Raw genomic sequence first — 5947 nt, 5'->3', positions numbered from 1 at the left:
GTCAGCAAGTTCGCATAGCCCCCTGCTGCCATGGAAACCTGAAGAGCCCTTCGACCTTCATCAAGGATATGTAATGAATGGTCAATGAGAAGAAAAGCTTTGTGACATTGTGGTAGACTGCTGGTGACAACTGATGTCCCTCTGCTGATCACAGTCGAAGAGTGAGAAATATTGATTAGCGTCTCGGTCTTATTTGAAGCTTCCTGATCACTTTCTTACTGAAGGTCAGGCTTTTAGAAGACTCAAGCCCGGCTCTATGAGGAAATGGCTGTGCTGTGTCTTGACAGGCTCCATTAACGCTTTTCACCAGGACATCTGTAATCCCAAGCTGTGTGTAATGGATATTGATTGCTAAGAAAAGGAGATAGCGATAACATTTAGGCTTCAGCGGTCTTCAGGGACAAATGATATAGAAGAGGAACACAGGGATGCTAGCTAGGAAGAAACTGTGGAAGAACAATCTTAGAGAATCTTACACAAGTGAATTCAGAAGCCAGAGCTGCTTACTTAAGGATATCAGATATTTGCCTTGATAACAAACACATCCACTGAGCACATGCTATGTGTAGAACATTAATCTAAACACTTCACCTGCATTATTTTGTGTAACATGAAACAACTCTATGAGTTAACCATTGTTTTCAATGGATACATTAAGAAAACTGACATCAAAACAAGTCAAATGGTGTGCCAAGAGATTACTGACCAGTAGTGCAATCGGCTTCTCCAACTAAGAGGTCTAACCCGAAGGAGCATGCTTTGCCTATGATGGTGAAATACAATTTTGATGAAGCAAAAACACACAGTGCATATGCATGTACACACACGTGCACACACACACTCAGACTTGTGCAAGTGAAATTAATATATGTCATTCTCCATTTCATTTTCCATCCACCAAACTTCCAAGCTCTCACAGCCACATCAGAGGGGATATGTGGGTTCATGTCTAGAGAAGGAAAAAGCAGAGATAAGCAGCAGACCGTACCTGAGATGCTGATGTTCAAGGTACTGCCCCACTTACGACCTTGATGGCTTTTACTGTTTTCTAGGCCACTCCTTAGCAGGTCTTTTGTGATTCTAAAAAACACTTCTGTTTCAAAGTCCTCATATTCTGGAGTATATTCCCCCACCCCCCAGAATGGACCCTTCCTGTGTGGTGTCTTCATTCAGCTTCATGTGTTTGGGAAGTCCTCTATGGCTGCCACCATCACTATACAGAGAAGGAAGGCAATAGAATTGACGCTGCAGTGGAGTGGGTGGGCTCAGGGTGACAGTGCTCAACAAGGAGATAGAGGCTTCTCACAGAGTAGAGTCCTCCTTATTTCAATAAAACAAAAATGTGCCAGATGAGTGGTTACTTTGATAAGGGCAACTGCCTGGCCTCTTCAGGGCCCCAGGCATCTGTGAGACTCTTTAACACCTCTGGGATCCCAGATGTGAAATGCCAGCTCACAGCTGGCAAATGGGAAAACCGAAATCTGAACAAAACTCAAACTCCAAAGTCATGATTGCAACCATTACCTGCTCCAGTCCTGAGCTGATGGATGTGACAACGGGTTCACCCGGGCAATTGAATGCCCTGGGAGTGGCATCTTGGGAAGAGGCTTGATCCTGAAAGGGGCTGTTGGGAGGAAATCAGACAGCAGCTTTCCCTTCCTCCACTTGATTTCTCCACAAAGCAGCAAGATATCAAGTTCATCTTCACATTTCCACTAGTGGAGCCTCTAGGGGAGATAAATTTCAAAGGTCAGCATTCTGGCAGGGATGCAGAGAAAAATGTCATTGCTCACCTCCTGGAAAAATGTAAATGAATTGAGGTGAATCCTACTGTCCTCTATATTTAAAGAACTTTCCTTACATCATCAGCACCAGCATCTGATGTCAAAGCTAAGGATGGGAAGGAAACATACAGGTCACATCCTGAGCCTGGGGTTGCTTTCCCTTGGAAGTCCAGACTCAGGTCTGCAAAACGACAGGTACACCAGAAAAAGTTACTGGAGATTAATTCAATCTTCTGAAATGTCTCTAGTGTTCACTATGAAGGAGACATTGAGAAGCTTTGGAATTAACCTAACCTCAACTCTAACCCAAAAACTAACCCTAACATTATTCTTGTCCGTAACCCTAACCCTAATACTGCCACCAACGCAAAGCCTAAACCTCCTGGTAAGAGGAACGCTCTGTTCCAGAAGTCACCTAACTCGAACACTAACCCAACAAGTGGGAGAACACTTCGGTTCAGAAGGAAAGATGGTAATGTGGTAAAATTACACAGCACCACTTCCTGTATCTCAAGAGCCAAAACTGCCATTTTCATTACTAGGATACCCAAGGTTGGTTCTCTTCTAAAACAACCAAACAAAAAGAGAGATGTAGTTCCAGAGTGACTGTAGATTTGTTGGGGGAAAATATGAGATTGAAAGTAATTAAAACAGGTGGTCAAATGGATTATCTCCAGTTAGTTTCCATTTATACTAGTTCACGCCTTTCAGCCCACACTCATTGTAAACTTGTGTGTTTGCCCACACGTTCCTGTTGTACCAATGGTTACATTTGACCTATTCAAAGGACATGAAAATGCACTGTTGTATGAAGCTCTGCATATAGGGGGGCGGGTACCGAGGCAGATTGTTGCTATGGTTGTCTTACAGGCAAAGGGATTATTAAACGACTTAAATGATAACATGGTTTAATTTGTATTCTAGGAAAGGGGGACAACCTTGAGGGGAATGCATACTGTAGTACAATGGTACCAAGCCTCACAGAGACAAAAATGGCAGAAACAGAAGAGGGTGAAGAGGGAGGCAGGGCGAGTGAGAAGTCATCAGGTTATCGGCCTTCTAGACTCCTCATATGCATCCCTGTGGCTTCACGAGTCACTTCACTGAGGAAAGAAATGTTGAATGACAAAGTTGGACCAGAGGTGATAAGTAGATTAAGTTTGAGATATTTAACACAATCCTGAACTATTATGATGATTGATAATAAATATGCATCAGCAAACATTACATGATTTAAAAAAAATGGCTCATCAGTTCTACTTCTGTGACAAAGGACTCTTCTCCAAGTCCCAGCAGGCGGCTGGGCCTCCAGCTTCAGGAAATCTAACACTCTCTTTTGTGTTGGTCTCCTTGAGCACCACACTCATGGACAATCCCCTCTCCCTACTCCCAGACACACAGATAAACATAATTAAAAATAAGAGTAAAATTTAGTATATATATATTTGTTTAAAATATATGAATATACATTATATATATATATATATATATATATATATATATATATATATATATATATATATATACAGTCCTTACTCAGATGCTATGCTAATGGCTGACTATCCAAAACCTCATACCAGGAACATAGCATAGATGTATTAATATTGGTTTAGGTGTGAATGAAATGTGTTTCTTTGATAAGCAATGAAAACAAAACATGACGATAAATAAGTAGAAAATAACTAAGTATTCCTAATCTTGGAAACAGGGTGCAGTTCCCCTGACTTCTCAAACAGTGTACATTCTCTGCTCATCCTCAAAGAATGGCCAGGACAAAGCAGATTAACAATGTCATTCCAGAAATGTCCCAAGCTGCAGTCTCTCTCTTCCATTAGGCTCCACTATGACTCTTATTCTGAGCCCTATAAGGGGTCTCTAAAGAGATAAGGACATTTTGTTTTAGAAGGCAATGGCATTCTCATCTAATTCTACCTAACAAAGTCTTCCTTTTCTCCCTGTCTAGAGCCACTGATCTAGTGCAAACCCTGAATTGCATTTAACTCTTCTGTGTCCCTACAGAAATACTTCAATCTATCTTATATTACTATAATGTCTGATGGTAAATACCAACCTGCAAATTCAAACATCGTAGTCATTTTGAGTTGATTTTGACTAGATTTTCTTTTGAGGTTGTTTACAGACATTATAGATAGATAGATAAATAGATAGATAGATAGATAGATAGATAGATAGATAGATAGATAGATAGATAGATAGAGGAATATAGATATAGATATGGATATAAATTATAACATGAATTTTAAATATTGCTCGTGGAGCCAGAGAGATAGCTCAGCAGTTGAGGGCACTTGCTGCTCTTCCAGAGGACCCAAGTTGAGGTCCCAGCATGCACATGGTGGTTCACAACTACCAATAACTCCAGCCTTAGAGGCTCTGATGCCCTCTTTTGGCCCCTGTGGGTGCCACAGACACATGTGTGCACCCATAGAATAAAGTGTTTGTAGGTTGCTCATGTTTTCATTACATTGTGTATGTGATTGCAGGACTGTTTGTTTGTTTGTTGAGAAAGGTTTCTCTGTATAGTTCTGATGCCTGTCCTGGATCTCGCTCTATAGACCGGGCTGGTCTCGAATTCATAGAGATCCACCTGGTTCTGCCTCTTAAATGCTAGGATCAAAGGTGTGCCACCACCGCCAAGTTTTTGCTGTTTTGTTTTGTTTTTTATGACTTTTTTTCTACTTACTTTCTTCTGTATTGATAATCTTTGCTGTCAACTTTCCACATGTATTAAAGAGTTTTGGAAAGAGGGTGCAAGGATATGGAAGGGAGAATATTTTTCTTTTTCTTAGCTGAAAGTTAATAAATAACTCCTAAAATTGTCTGGAGTAGAAGTGGACACATTAGCAGCTTATTTAGAAATATGGCCTCAGTCGAAAATGAAAAAAAAAAAAACTTTGAAATTTTGAATGTGCATCAGATAACAGGGGAAACAAGACTAGAAACATATAGGGCAGAGGTTCATGTGTTTTGTTAGAAATGCTTTGCTATTATTTGATGTTTTAAATTATGTATAATTTATATAAAACATTTTTGAATGTGGTAAGTAATGAGACCCAGTAAGTTATTTGAGAAATTGCAGTCCTAGTTCATATACATGAGTAAGTAATGATCAATTTGCCATAACCTTGCTGTCATTATTTTCTGATTGAAACACCAGAAGAGGCAATATTTCTATCCCTTGTTAAAAACAGTTTTCCTATTATTCAAAGTTGGCTTTCCCTAGTGGAGAATGCAGGAGAACAGACTGAGAGGCTGTGTCCTTGATGTCATGGCAGGCCTTCAGACTTTCTCAACACTGTGTGGTGCCAGAGACTCATCTAAGATTCTGACTGAAACACAGCAGAGCTTAAGTGAGAGAAGCTAGGGCAGCGTGAGGCCTTAAAACTGTGATGGAGGGCACATCAAGACCCAAGGCCCGAAAGCTGAAAATCAGTTGGAAATGTGCAGCTAGGCAATTTGACACGAACTGACTAAAGCGTGTGGAATAACTAGGAAGCAGTCATGAGTAGTTACCAAGGTGGGAGCCATGTCCACTGCACCTGCTTGCTTGTGTGGATTTTCCATGCATATTTATTTGCATGTGTAAGTCCATCCAGCTTTAGGAAATGGGGTGTAAGAGAGCTCTAATCTATCAGGGGGCATTTATCAGCTAACAGTAGGCTGCTAGAGCCAAGGCTTCCACAATAATCTAGGATTCTCTAAAGTTATTTACTCTTTTAATTAGACACAATTCTTAGGATTTTATCTTGGACTACATCATAGTACTAGATAATGACTTGCAGTTTTGCTTTATTCACTGACATCTTAATATTTTTAGTGGATTCCAAGGATCTAGTCATGTATAAGAGAAGTCAGACTTTTTTTAAGAATGATTATGTTAAAACAAAAACTAGAAAACATTCTAAGCTAATGACATCTAACATTTCCATTTGCTTAAAAATCTTTCTTTATTCATAATCTAATTTCTCAAGGATACATATACTACATGTGTTACTTTTTATTCTCAATTACAAGAGGTATAAAATTATTTCCTAAAGCAGCTGTATTTTGCAAGCTATTAGAAATAGAAGTAATGAAATCTTTTGTTTTGGTGTGGGGGGAGAGAAAGTATGTAAGGGAAACAGAGAGAGGGAATGGGGAGA

This window comes from Peromyscus maniculatus, chromosome 9, assembly GCF_049852395.1.
Source record: "Peromyscus maniculatus bairdii isolate BWxNUB_F1_BW_parent chromosome 9, HU_Pman_BW_mat_3.1, whole genome shotgun sequence".
Taxonomy (NCBI): Eukaryota; Metazoa; Chordata; class Mammalia; order Rodentia; family Cricetidae; genus Peromyscus; species Peromyscus maniculatus.
This window is presented reverse-complemented; position numbering follows the sequence as displayed.